At 41.0% G+C, this 14,892-nt stretch overlaps 1 protein-coding gene across 2 annotated transcripts in view; it reads left to right on the top strand.

Annotated features, from left to right (window-relative positions):
- LRRC8D (leucine rich repeat containing 8 VRAC subunit D) overlaps nucleotides 1-14,892 on the top strand; it is a 51,347-nt gene that overhangs the window by 11,380 nt on the left and 25,075 nt on the right. Inside the window, exon 2 of one of the 2 annotated variants that reach the window (XM_036387888.2) lies at nucleotides 171-310. The exons of the other annotated variant lie outside the window; for it this stretch is intronic. The gene's annotated coding sequence lies outside the window, so the exon portion shown is untranslated. The remainder of the gene's footprint in view (nucleotides 1-170; nucleotides 311-14,892) is intronic. 2 annotated transcript variants of the gene reach the window in all.

The raw sequence follows: 14,892 nt of genomic DNA, 5'->3' as shown, positions 1-14,892 counted from the left end.
GTAGTTCCAAAGTTATTAAAACAAAACAGTCTTCCCTAGAGATGAAGCACAGTCAGCAAAAGGATGAGTAACCTTTGTCTTCTGTGTTGCAGAGTGGCATTCCTCTGACCCTCACTACCATGACCACTTTATTTGGCCAGCCTGATTCACAGGAGTTTGTTTTTATATAGGAGGAGTCTGTGGCGCTTGTCAAAATGAGAAAGTGATCATCAGAGTGTGGCTTGGTATTCCTGCTGCTGGAGCCTTCAGGAGCCAGCACTCAGCCCTGCTGAAGCCAGAGGAGGAGGGCGGAGGAGCACAGCCTGATCAGGTACTGAGCCAGGAATGGGAAGGGTTCTTTGGTGCAGAGTTAAGTTATGGATGATCATTAGTTATAAAAAGTTACATTCTTTGGAAGGTCTTGTTAACATGGTGTGGTTCAGTGGAGGCCCAGTAAGGGCAGCCACCTCCGTGGGCCTGGCAGGGGTGGGTGTTACGTGTCTGAGTTCTGTAACAGAGCTGAGGCGAACATAAATGCAACGCATTTTCGGGGGTATTTGATTTGCACATCTAACGTGCAGTACTGCTCAGTACGTGTTTGCAAATACCATTTTCAGGCTTCATGTAAGTTGTGAAGAATGAGCTAGGAGTACTCTTAACAAATGTTTGAATGTTGAAGAGCAGTTTGTTGTCTTGAGGGAAGGTTTTTCCCTCAGCTTTATTCTTTGTTCTAGTAGGGAGACTTCAGTGCTAGCTTTAGATGAGTGGTATGTTATGTGGGAACCGTAGAGCACAGAGGTAGCAGACTGATGGCTTTTAAGACACAACAAACTCTCTTTTCTTGTTATGTTTTAATTTGCTGAGCTGTCCGTAACCATTCCTGGAAACTGGTATTTATTCTTGCTTTCACATCTTTCAGAATGTCATACTTGAGAAGATTTAGTTAGGTTCATCTAGTGTGAAGACAGAGAAGTTCAAGATTTTGATTTATTGTATTCGATTTGGGGTTTTTGTCTTACATAACTGTACCTCCTTCCAGTTTATGTGGAACTCCTGCTCTGAGGACCATGTTTTGAAAAGACTTTGCATATTTTTGTGTACCATTAGAGATCCTTTATGAACAGGGCTAGTACTTATGTGGGCTTGTACAATGCTTGGGATGGCAGTGGCATGCAATTCACTGTTAGAGGGAGCATTCTATGAAGAGGCACAATATTTTTTCACCTCAAGTGATGCTTTCTCTGCAGAAATACCAGCCTCTGTAGCTTAGACTGTCTGAATTTATTAGTCACGTTTTTATTTTTTTATTTATTGACACAGATAGAAGCAGTGAGAGTAGTTTAAAATCTGTTAAGACAATTATTCCTAATGTTCTAGAGGTAGTTTTCAGCTCTGTTTATATCTTTCCTGGTGTGGTTAAAAGATAGAGAGCTGATGGTTAAAGATAGAGAGCTGTGGTGAAAAGATAGAGACTCTTTTTCTAGCATCCATTGTGAATACTACACTCTTTTTTTTGGTTTGGTTGTTTTTTTTTTTTTTTGTTTTTTTTTTTTTGTCTTGGGAAATAAGAATCAGCATTTATTTGATTGAACAACCAGCTTCCTGCTTCCCAAGGAAGAGATAGTGGCTCATTTGCTTGCAAACATCCCTCCTGTGGAGAGTCTTTGTTGGGGAGTTAGAGGAAAGCTAGCAGTTCCTAGTGAAATAGCTGCATAGCAGGATGAAGAGGGATTATTGAAGCATTACTAGGAAATTCATGGCTGTGTGGAAGACCTTATGTACTCCACAGACGAGCTGACCTAAATTCTGCAGCCAGGCCTTACTGGTTTCTGTGTTGATGTGATGTGGCAGGCTGGATAACCTGCAGCAGATCTGGGGTTTGGAAAAAAAAAAGCAGAGGGAATACAGAGAAGATTTGTGTTTGAGTGGAAACACAGACAGGCATGCCTTTAAAAGACTAGTGACTTGGTCTTAAATTTTTTTTTGTTGTTTTCTAACCCACACTTCTCTATTCTTAGTATTGAGTATTTTTCACATAGTCAGGATGGGTCTGTATTATAAGGATGCTCATTAGGAAAAGTGGAGATGTTGTTTACTCCTGGATGAGGAATATGTGGATGGATTTGCTCATAAGAGGCTTGGAGTTCTGAGATAGGTTTTAGTAAAGAAACTGTGCTAAGTATCTTATCAGCAGTGAAACAGTTAACACAACTGACACTTGAACTCTTCAGGAAAATAGGATTAGTATCCACTTGACATAAATGGAATGGCTTATGCTTGGGTTTCTAGGCGATGTTTCTTTCTCAAGATTATACATTACATGAAACATGACAAAACAATCCAAATAGAAAACAAAATGCCAGGTCTGGCACAGTCAAGTTGGTCAGTCTGACCTGCGTGCAGTGTTTTTGTGCTGTTACTTCTTGTAGTAGTGTTGTGACTTTGCAGTTTAGTTTCTGCTGGCACAAATGAGGTGTGAGGGCAGTTACTGCTTCCTGCCTTTTTCTGTACACATAAGCTAGACTGATGCAATGCTCTTCTTGGCTTTCACCCTTCCTGCTTGCTCACTTTGGTTACCTGGTCTCACTGCTTCCTTCTCAGGTTCCTCTACTGGTATGGGAGGAATTTTTTTTTGCTAGTACTGCTTATACCATGTTCTGTGAAAGGAACTGTTTATGCAGGCAGAAAAATTTTGCAATCACTAGAAGGACTTTTGCGGTAAGATTTTTACTGGCATAGTTGGGAAGCAAGAAAAAAAAATATTGGCTGATACAGTTCAATGAACAAAATGTTAAAGTGTGGCTAGGGGCTTTGCTGTGCAAGTGTTCTGGTCTGGTTACTGTGATGGAGTGTGTGTGTATTTATAAAACATTTCTGTCTGGAAACCTTTTTGTGGCAGCATAAGCTTTAAGTCTTGAATTGTTTTAGAGGAATTTCTGCAACTGCAGCATCCTGAAGTGCCAGGGGAAATAGTGATATTCTGAAACATTGCTGGCTTATTTTAGCTCACATTTCACTTGATGTGCTTTTGATTTGTTTTAAGAACAACTTGTCTGTATAAGCTATTTGTTTACTATACGCACATAATAAGCTGCAATGCTGACCTTCGAGTGGAAACCAGAATGACTGCTGGTCCTGCTGCCCCACTGCCAGGAGCAGGTATGGAGAGGGGATTGGAGAGCAAGGGCTGTTTCCTGTGCGTGTGTTTCAATACCAGAAGCAGTAATTAGAAGCTTATAAACTTACAAATAAATTAAATTGATTGGAATTCCCTCCAAAATGGTGAACTGGTTTTTGCTTGCATTAGTGTTATTGCCAAGGCGACCTCAAGGCAGAAGCAGTGTTTTCCTTAGTAGAGATATAGATGTAATTTTGAGTAATTCTTTGCAATGAAAAAAACTTCTGTGTATCTTGCTCCAGTGTGTTACAATTTTCATGTTGGTTTATCTTTTCTTTCTTCTTGTCCTTCCAGCAGAATTTTTAATGTTATCATTAGAGACAGAAACTGAAAAATAACTGGAAAATATCTGGAGAATAGCCCCACTTTGGTGTTTTTTTCACTGTTTTTGCTCTTGTATTTCTTTGCCTAGACAGGAGACTTGTCCATTACTGATAGCAAAGGGCAGTCCTCACAGTGATGGGTCAGTGAGCTGAGCTGCTTCCAGCTTGTCCTTCTGGAGCCTGACCCAGCCTGGCTGCGGGCGGTGGCACCGACACAGCACGGGGGAGGAAGGGGATGGCCTGGCAGGGCTTGTGGCCAGCTTGCTATAGCAGGGAAAAATCTGAGCAGGGTCAAAATGCAGCACTGCTCTCTTTCAGCCTTCCCTGGAGTAATGTCTTGTTGCATGGTTTTGTGTTCACAGACCTGTTTTGTACTGGATGTGTATCAAATTCAGTGGGCTGCAGTATTCTTAGCTGTATGTTTTGACATATTATGATGTTGTTTTGAAATACCTACCTGCTCTCAGTTCTCAACTGGAACCTCAGGAGGTGCATTTTGGATGGATGGGAAGTGATTCTCAATATGTTGCTCCCCTAAGCATCATCTGTTGTCTTTGGTTGGTGATGCTGTTTTTAAGAAGGCAGCACCATCACAGTTCTTGTTCTCTCAGAGGTTGAGTGAACACTGGAGCACTAAATCAGTGTAGTGAGGTGCAGCATCAAAGAGTGAGGTCTGCCTGTCCTTGTCCATACCTGATTTGGTTTCAGGAGAGATGAAACACTCCCAGCAATTGAGAAATCACAGAAGAGACTGGACTGGGGAAAAGCTGACCTTTTCAACACCAGGTTTTCCTTGTCTAGATGGGCCCAACAAGACTCGTGGTGCTGTATTTGCACATGATGGTAAAGAGGACATACCATTAGATGTTGGTGACATTATTGCCTTGCATCTCAGATAGTAAAGATGGGGGAAGAGAGAGAGATTTGCAAGGAAAAAATGAACAAACAGCTCTTTGTTGCTCAATTATTTTAGTGCTTCTGTGGTTTAGCTGTTATATTGTGTTACTCTGTCCACAGCTTTTTATGGGTCTCTTTTGGAAAAATTTAAAATTTACATAAATAATACATTTTTCTAGTTCTATTTATTATTTCAAGTGTTAGAATATGCTTGCAATTATAACATTCCAATGCCTTTGGTGATTGGATATATAAAATCTGGTCTTTGTTGCTGAGCAATGAGCTCCCAAACTTTCTGCTTATCTGATTGCATTTCATGAAGTGGGTTTTGCTCAGTGTATTACTGGAAACATAGAAAAGTCTTCTATGCATAATTAGAATTGTTTTGATCAATAAAGCATCAGTCTCTTTTCCATTCTATTAACTCTTACATTCTGCAGGAGCTGGGCAAAAAAAGTGATTTTTTTCCTGCTTATAAATTGAATCTACTACTTTTTTCCAGGCAGACTGCAAAACAATTTTCTTGGGGAGTTCAAGTAATTATTTAAGGAATATAGTAATTGTTAACATTACTGATATTTGAAACATTGGGGGAAAAACAATTCCATGAAAAGACATTTTTGAGAAAGGAAAACACCATACAGCCTCTTCCCCCTGGCCCTGCCATGTGCTGTTTTAAGTTCCGTGTTAGTTAAGGGGAGCACTGCCCAGGTTTGGGTTTGGTTTGTTTTTTCCAATCTTTACTATGGCAGAAGCATCATAGTTTAAGGCTTTAGAGGCAGAGCTCAAATGCCACTCCACTATTTCCCCCCAAAACCCCACCAGATTGTTGCTTGTACCAGAGCTGCACTCTGGTGTCCAGCTGTCCTGTTTGCAACTGGATCTGGCAGTCCCACATGCTTTGCCTTTTTGGCAGGTCGTGTGTTTTGGTGACTTGCTGCCTGCCATGACACCAGGCTGAGATGCTGGTAGTGCTGCTGGAGGCTGGGAGCAGCAGACATTCCTGTGCCACGAGTGAGATGGGAAGGATTGGAAATAAGGATGCTGCATGGGGTTTTTCTTGAGGCGCAAGAAGCTGTGATAGAACCAGACAGCCACCTCTCAAGTCACCACCTTTTGGCTGAGGGCTGATGGCTGTTTTTTTCTAAGTCTCTGTGCTCTCTAGTCCTTGGGCAGTCACTGATTTGTGGTAACTTGCAGTCAAGTTCACAGCAGTACTAGATTTTCCTTCCAGCTTGGGGAATGAGATGGAGAGCTGCAGGTAACTTCTGCAGGATCTGGGTGAGTATTTGTGAAGGCAGATGTGGGTGGTGACGGAGCTGGGAGGTATCAGAAGGGAGAACATGGAACATAAAGCACAGCAAATTTTGGTCCACACGTCTGGATTGTGCTGTCCTGGTATGTGTATTTAAACTGAGACAATCTGAAATTACTGGCTGTCAACTTGTTAAAATAATCAGGTTGCCAAGAACTCTATCATTTTGTTAAGCTTCATTTCAGATTTATTTTTTTTCACCTTTAATGGGACTAATTCAGGGGATGCAAACGTGAGGTTTAGCACACTAGTTCCACTCCCTGCAGTTCATTTAAATTTTCTTTTCATTTGCTTTTGCCCCCCTGCTCTGTCTCAACCAGTGTTCAGTCTGAAGGCAGCAAGTGAAAAAGTATTTCCTTCACTGAGAGGGTAAGTCTAGGTTGTAGGAGATGGGAAAATGAGAATTGGAGCTCTCATCCATAAACATTTAAACAAAGCTTATTTCAACAGCCTCTTCTGTCTTTGTTAGAATAGTTGGAGGTATGCCAACCTAAAAAGCCCCAAACCTGCTTTGATTTAACTTTCACCTAGGTCTTTATGTGTCATGTCCTAATGAGGGCCAGAGCTACTTCTGTTTTCCTTGTGTGTTGGATAGCACTTTCGTACATTGGTGGTGGAACTTGGGTGGGTTTTTTGCAGTGCTATTGAGTTTCTTTTCCTTGTGTGGGTTGTTTAAATAGCTGTGCTACTGGGAATACAAACACTTAAAATTGAAAAATATGATGAGGCAAGGGCTGTCAAGTATTATGCATCAATTTTGTACTTTACATGCTGAGGTCCTGACCTACTTGAGGTCTCTAGGTACTTTGGCAGTGTAAGTGTTTAGCAATGATAAACTGCAGTGTCTGGCAGAGGGATTTGGTGTGCAAGGACACCTGAAAAAACAACCTTTAATCCTTTCCCTGAAATGAGCTGGTTTCCAGGTTTCTGTTTTTTCAGAGGAGTTGGACAGGGTGCTTCTATTCAGTGTGTGCTGGCATGATATTCAGTGGTCAGCACCTTGTTTTAATAGTTGTCAACAAAGTAATATTGATAGAGCTGACTTACTGGATTTTTTTCTCTGCATGTGTGCCATGTTAATTCTTTGAATCTATTTTTTTCCTCATAAGTAATCAATATACCAGGAAAAGCCCCATTCACCAATAGCATCTGAAAACAGTAAAAAGAGCAGGAGACCAGAAAGCCCCCAGGTATCCCTAAACAGCAACAAAAAAATGAGCTATAATGTGGTCAATGGGAGAGCTGCTTGTAGCCAAGGGCACTTGCTGAGAGGAGACAGATTATGAAAGCTCACCTTTTATCTTGGATTTTTGAATGAGGAAAAATGTAATTGTGTTCTCTAAATAAATGAGCGCAGTAGTTATGTTTTGTTCCTTATGGTATTAAATGGCTTGTTAATATTAATAGTTTCACAGCTTGTCACAAAAGGCCTTGGTGTTTATTCTTGGTTTTCTAGATAGTCTGATTACAGGTGATGGAACTAGACAAGCTAAAGGGTCATGGCATTTTAGGAAGTGATTCTCTAAATGAATATCTCAAGGACCTTTTAGAGTTAGAGGTGTCCCCAAGATAAGCTGTTACTGATCTGAGGCCACAGATATGAATGTTTCTTGCTTATTAAATGACCCAAATGTGAGTAGATGTGTGTATGAATAAAAGGCTTTGTGGATCAGCACTGGCTGAAAATGTTTCTGAAGTTTGCATGGGTTAAACAGCGTTACTGATGTTTCTTGACACCTTTTCTGCAATGTCATCTACCCCATTAACAGCATATTTAGGGGATGGACTTGTTTTGGTTCTGTACAATCAGAGTGCTCATAAGGAATGTGCATCTTGTTTTCACAGCAGTCGTAGAGCAGTCCTCAGGAGCTGACTCACTGCTATTTTGTAAGCAGGGTTTGCCTGCCCGCCTTTTATGCGGTTCTGCATTTTTCCATTCCACAGTCCATGGCAATTTAGATCTTAAGTGTGCTGGTGCTAAAAAGCCTGCTTCCTGGAGTAGATCTTACCTCTATGTATGTGATGTGTACTTGGCCTAATTTGATACTAACAAAAGTAATTTTTGATTATTTCACTTTTTTCTAGTTGTGTCTTAATCGTGTTATATTACAAAGGCACTTCCCCTGCAGCTAATGTACATGATCATTAACAAACACGTATTAATGATTTGGGGGGAATTTTATTTAGTCTGTTAGTTATTGTTACACTGTCACACTTGCAGGGGCTTGTTTTCAAATTTTCCTGCACAATACTTGACTTGAGTTTTAGATTAATTGTCTTGTTCTACTTGCATTTTCACTGAGTTTTGCTATTGGGATGTCGTGGTAGGGTGGGACTGGTAAAAATGGGCCACTGGAAAGATACAGAAGGAAGGCCTTGGAGGCTCCCTATAATTTGAGCATTCAAGTTAGAATTTCTAGTGTGTAGCATACCTTGAATAACACTGGTTTCCATTATTGACTTCCAGAATCACTTAAACTCACTCTCACACCTTAGTAACACTTTATTCATGGCAAGTCAGGTATTTTCTTGTGACTTTTTATTGTTTGCTTTTACTTGACTCAGATTATTTTTTTCCATGTTGGCATCTTTGGAGGAAGTAAAGTACCAGCAATCTTCAGTGCTGTCATGATTTTTATTTTTTAATGAAAAGCTTTTCTGAAAATAACTGTGCACCAATGTGTAAATCAAAGTGTTTTCACAAAGTACTGCTACCTTTGTAATTTTTTAAAAGCTTTCCTAGGTAAAAGTTGGAAGATCAGATTGTTTTAATTGATGTTTTTGCAAAACATGTGTGGCTGGAAAACTGACAGTAGTCATGTGAATTTGTATTACTTCTGCATGATTAAAATCAACAGCAGCACTCTGGGCTGCTACTAGAAATATTTCAGAAAAGCCCTACAGGAGAGACTAGGGGAGATAACCTAGCAGAGACTTTTTTTTTCCTTTTCCTCATATTCTGTGGTAGCTCCAAGGCTGAGTATAGTAAAAGGGGAAGATGTAAATCATTCTTAGGGCAAAAGGGTGAAGTGATGCTGGTTTTCCTGGTAGTAGCCAGAAGGCTGCAGAGAGGAGAGAAGCAATAGGAAGCTCTTTGTTTCCTGGGTGGGGTTTCACATTTGACGCTGGTCAGTGGGAGCCTGATCCGAAGGCACTGGGCGGGTAGAACGCAGCACCTTCCCTGGGAGCTGCTGGACTTCAGCCTGGGTGTTCCTGCAGGAAACTCCACCCTCTCCTTCTATCTCTGGTACGTTTTCTAAGCCTTGATGTCATCTTCTCACTGCTGGCAAAAAGTTAATGTGTGGGAGATATGCAAATGTCTTGTAGTGTTCTGATGTAATTTTAGCACAGGGAAAGAGCAAGCTCTGTACATAGGTATCACTAACTGAGCTGCAGTCTTGCAGCTCAGTTTGTTTAGTAGAGCTGTCAAACTTTGAAAAGAGATTTGCATGGATGTGGGGTGTAGGATCAAGTTCGTAATTTTGTAAACTTAAAAAGTAGCTTCTATCAGTCCACAGTTCTCTAAATTCCTTCACAGACAGCAGAAACTGTCTGGATGAATACAGAAGAATTGTATAACTCAATGACATGATAATTGAGGATTTCTCATTATCTGAATCCTCTTATTATTTACAGTGTATACTGTCGCTGCAAGAATACTGGCCTTGCAGTGAATAACTGAGGTGGACTTTAGTGGACTTTATCTTCTCTTGTTTCTCTCAATGTAAAATTCTAAATAAAATTCTGTTTTACCTTTTCTCTTTTTTTCTTTTTGGCTTGGGTTTTTTTTGTGGTTTTTCTTTTTGGTAGGGGAGGAATTTTTCTTTCCAGGTATAATGAGGGCTTGATGATCTTGTGAGAGAGGAATGAAACTACTAAAAGTCTTTCTCATATGTACAGGGTTAAGTATTAGTCAGGAGGGTAATGTTCCAGTGGAATTGCAGTCTCCCCATAACAGTTTAGACTTTGGTAAAGCAAGTGGATGAGTCATTGCACGGATTTGATGGCTGAAAAGATTGATTAATAATTAATTTAAAAACAAGATGCCCTTTCCTCTGTGTCCTTGCTTTCAGCCATTCAAAAGATCATCAGATTCCCACATGTAGTTTAACATTTGAGTACTAGGGATGTGTTTACTTTGATGTCTTTCCCTGAACTGAAAATGTTGCTTTGTCTTTGCTTTTGCTCACACATTATTTATAGAGATATAAATGTCAAATTTGATTCAAGTGTTCTGATGAGGTTACTGCACTTAGAAGGAGCCAAATGTTCCCATTTGGTGTGCTAAGGTTATACTTGCCTCATGACCTTTTTGAGATACAGTGGTCTACCAGGTGCTTCATGGGTAATGGCATTCCTGATTTTCAGGAATTCTCACAGGTTCTTTGCTATTCTTCAGTAGACATTTGTCAGTCAAGGATTTGTATTTCTACAGGTTTGCATTTGTGCTGGGTGTCTAATGGGAAACCTGTGGTTTCTAATAGGAAAATGGGTCCAGGGTGCTTTCTAGCCTTTATGCTGGGATAGTGATAAAAGTAAAGATGCTGCTGACTGCAGTGTAACCCTGAAAGGATGTAACCCTCAAAACGAGCCCTTTGAATTCAGTTAAACTAGCATAATAATGTCTATTTGAGAGGAGTTCAACAGCAGTAGGTCGGAGATACGGGGTCAATCAAAACCAATCCATGAAAGGTACAGAAGCTTCAGCAACCTTTTGGAATCCTTTAAGGTGAATTGATACCCTCTTGAGTGCTCCTGTCTGGGGGCAGATCTTTGATACAAGATAGGTCTTGTGACTCTGATCTTAGAAGAGGTAATAACCTGTGTTTTGTCTTTTTGGTTAATTAAAATCATGCTATGTGCAATCCTTGTCAATTTAGGTAATGAATCGTGAATATTTAGTGCATGGCGCATGCACATCAAGACATCTCTGTGCTGACAGTGTACAAAAAGCCACTGTTGAAACTTTCATTTTTACTTATTTATAAGAGTGAAAGGTGAATGGAAATGTGTCATAATCTTACCTTGAGCTGTTGCTATCATTCATAATTTAAACCTGAAATGCTTCCCATTTTCAGTGTAATGATTCTCTTAATCATTAAATTCTGAACTATGGCAGGCTTCTGTAAAAAGAAAAAGGCTGCCAGATATTTGGTACCAAGATGTAGCTACAACCTTCTGGTGTTGGTGTTTGTGACCTTGCATGTTGTCAGGTATGTAAGGTACAGCAGCTGACACCTTGCACTTTACAAAGCCTCAGTCTTTGAAGATCTGTCTAAATTTTCCAGCCTGCAGATAATGAAATACTTTGGCCTCCTTTAACTGTGAATGTTATTTTACTGTAGTCAAAAGTTAAGATTTAGTTGCACTGCTTTACAAATGCTATATAATTGTTACTGCATATTGCAGAGTTACTATGAGTAGGGATTTTGGCCTTTGCAAGGATAGCATTGGGGTTAGACTTCAGGAAGTTTTGTAAAAAGAGGTTGTTTCTTGACCTTTGTGATAAAACCACCATTTGCCTGTGCACAGAATATGGAAGGAGAAAGCTCTCCCTCCCACTACCTCTTTAATTTGTGTTAAAAGCACTGAAAGTAGGAAATGTGGAGATGAGATTTTGGCTGCAGGGAAGAATATGTAGTCTGATTTATAAAACTAGACCTTCTTGAATGCTTGTTTTACTCCAGCAAAGCCTCCTTTGGTAAACGTCATGTGCAGGATTGAGTAGGTGTTCACCTGCTGGTTTGTCGAGAGAGGAGGACAGGAAAGCAGTTTGCTCTTGAGGGGTGCTGGGAAGAAGTGGATGATTTCACAGCCTGAAGTATATAAAACTTGCTCTGGTGTCAGTATGGGCAGTGGAATTTGACAAGAAGTGGGAGGGGAGAAGTGTGTGTGACTAGGGTGATACTTGGTGTTCTGGAAGGAAGAAGCAGGGTCTGGAATTCATAGTTTGACATTTTTGAATGTGGGAAAGAAGCCAAAGGAAGCTAGTGGGTGTTGGGACATGACTGATTTGTTCCAGTTTACAAAGTAGGTGTGGACAGCAGAAATCAGAAGGACAGCAAGAAATCACCCGGATTTGTTTTAACTGAAGGGGCAAAAAACTGCCAATGGAATGGTCACCCAAGGCACCCTGAGCTGCTCTAGGTCCTGATGTTGGAGCCTGGCAGTGCAGCTGTTTTCAGCTCACAACTTGAGAGCCACTTTGCTCTGAATTACTGCCATTGGGAACATCCTAAGGCAGAGAAGTCCCTGAAGAGAAGCAGTTGCAGTTCCATTGGCTTTTTCTCTGGGATCACTGCGGGACCCCTGGATGAGTGAGACAGGGGTCAGAGATGGATTGGTGTTTCCTCCAGGCCTTATCAGATTTGCCTGTGGAGAGAGATTTGTGAGTTGAGCAATGGTGCTGTAAGAGGATTCCAAGGCAGAGCGGGTGAATCTGGCTACTGGAACTTGCCCTAAGGAGCCAGACTCACCAGGGCAGCGTGCCTGAGTGTCTTTGTCCAGAGCCTGTGGAGTTAACATACACAAAGTATGTGGCCGGGCAATCCTTGTGCATTAACTTTGGTAGCTTTTGTAAGGTATCTCCTGTTAATTACCTTGCTGTTGAATATGTGAAAAGTAAGATTGGGAGTTTTTTTTTCTTTCTATTAAGCTGAACTAGAAATAGTCCCTATGGGTTTTGAGGCTTGGACACAAGAACATTACTTATCATGTGGTGTCACATCAGCTGAAATCCTCAGACAGTAAGGCTGCTGGGTTTCCTGACACTTGCCTTTCTCCTAGTCTGTCACAATTCTTCCACCATTCAGACTGGCATTTCTTGTACGTTTGGGTTATGGGTTACCCCCATAACAAAGCTTGTGAAACATGACAGTCTGTGAAAAATAGTCTGTAATGTTCCTTCAGCTTTTCCACTGGGATAATTTTTCACATGTACGTTTGCATTAATAGCAGCTGGCTTCTAGTTAATAAATACAGTGCCCTGTGAAATTAATGGGTTATTAGGGTTGGATGGGTTCCTACAGTGCCCTTAGTGCTGCAGCTTTCACTAGCTAGCTGTGCCTTTGCTTGTGTGCACAGCAGAGTTGTTTACATGTTAGGAATATGCTAGAGGCAAGGAGAAAGGAACAGCTTTAATGTGATGCAGCTTAGATGCTCTGTGGGGGAGGCCTCAGAATTGTTCATAACAGGATCAAATGTCAATCAGTGTTTTGAGAAGAATAAAGTTACTGTTTATGAGAAAATTAAAGAATAGTATACTACATGCTTTTCCTCCATCTATTTTTGACCCTGTCTAGGAAAATGTCCCTCTCCTGTGGTTCTCTTGAACCCTGTAAGAGTATCAGTGATGCCTAGGAGAAGGATGTGTGCAGACCTCTCCTTTTGGCTCCAGCCACTCCTCTGGGCTGCCTTTGGTAAGGAAACAAGTAATATGCCAGCCAGCTTCTTTCAGCTCTTGCATGGAAAGCCTGGTGATCGTGTTGCTGAGGATGCTGCTAGAACATTTTGGTTACTATTAAATTTCTTCTACAGGCACATCTGGGGATTTACTGCTCTATAGGGTAAGAAAACAGTTACTCTGACATCAAGCCATGAACATGAGAAAATGGCTTCTCCCTCATTGCAAGGGAGGAGAGAGAGAGTGGAGAAGACAGCTGTAAACCTCCTCCTCTCCCTCCGGAGCTATTTTTTGCCAGTGACAGAGAATGGTGGGATGAGCAGAGCTGATCTATATCTGCAGCAGGCTGTGGCTCTGATCTGAAGATGTATCCCCAGGAAAAAACAATGAGAGCTTAAGCTGCGGGGGTGGGAGCATCTGAAGTCAAAGCACTTCTCTGCTGGTTCTGCACCTGCAGTTTCTGTTCCAAGCTGCTTTGCATTGTAGGCAGGTGATGCTTAAAATTTGTCAAGAAGGGGCTATCACGTTTTGTCTTAGATTATGCTCCATGTGCCAAGCTGTTAGGGCAGCAGGCTGGGGTCTGGAAGAGCAGCTGGGGAATGCAGCTTGGGCAGAAGGGGTAGGGATGGGGAGGCAAGGGCTGGAGAGGAATCATGAATAATTGTGTCAGAATAAAAGGCTTTTCAAACCTAGGCTATGTGCCTGCTAGAAATGCTATTCTAAAACCTTGCAAATACCCAGTCAGGAATTTCATTTGCCAGAAATCAAGCTTTTCTGATTGTGTTGCTTCTTGCATTCTTAGAATGGTTTGGTGTTGAACCAGTGTCCTGATATGTTGTGTTGTCTGAGCCTGTCTCCCAAGGGAGGTATTTTGGACAGTTACTCCCAAGTAAATTCTGTGTGTCATTCTGGAGTTAAGGGCTTGTCTTCACATGCCATTAGGAAATCCTTCAAGTCAGCTGAAGGTGTGAATTTAAAGTGAATTGCTTCAACTGTTCTACACCTTTGAGGCAGAATAATTGAGAGTCACTCTGATTCTGAAGAAGAGCATCAGAAGAAAGTCTCAAAGAGTTTAATCAAATCAGTTTTTTAATTTACATGGTTTTTGTCTTAAGAATTAATCCAAAGTGCCTTATGCAGACAAAGCCTCAAAGTGGATTATATTATATGGGAAGGCTCTTCCTAAGGATTTGGGAGGGTTTATGTGGATGTAGATGTTTTACTAGTCAAGAATAGCACTTGTATTTTAAAGTCACCTTGTACTTTCATCTGAATTCATTTTTCAACCTTCTGACTCTGCTAACCTTAAGCAGAAATTATGAGAGGATGTGAACTGACTTTAGGCTTTGCAATAGACCTTTAAGGGTGCCATCAGCAGCATTTTAAAGCTGTCACTAGCCATGTAACGACTGAAAATTTCAGTAGAAACTTCTAGTTCATGTATTTAATCTTTTATAGTGAATGGATTGCACTTTAGTGGATAAAACTGCTGATTTCTTCTGAGATTTTCTAAGCTGATGGGAGGAGAGTGAAGGAAATTAGAGGAGTACAAGCTCTCTGAGGAAATCTTAGAGTTCCACCCCAAACTGAAATTCTTCCCATCCCATACAAAGTTTTTTTTTCAGGGAAAAAAACAGGGACCTTTAGCAAAATGTGGGTAGTAGAAAAAGGCTGAGTGTTCTGTTATCTGAGGCTTTTGGCAATCTACATAGTTATGTTTACCTCAAGCCTGAGAGGAAGGGGCAGAGGAATCTGGCACAGGGGTTGTGCACTTCGGACTGAACTGTCTGTGCAGACT

The sequence above is a fragment of the Molothrus ater genome, chromosome 9 (assembly GCF_012460135.2).
Source record: "Molothrus ater isolate BHLD 08-10-18 breed brown headed cowbird chromosome 9, BPBGC_Mater_1.1, whole genome shotgun sequence".
NCBI classification, from domain to species: Eukaryota; Metazoa; Chordata; class Aves; order Passeriformes; family Icteridae; genus Molothrus; species Molothrus ater.
The sequence above is the reverse complement of the archived record's forward strand: the minus strand, read 5'-3'. Positions and strand labels throughout refer to the sequence as shown.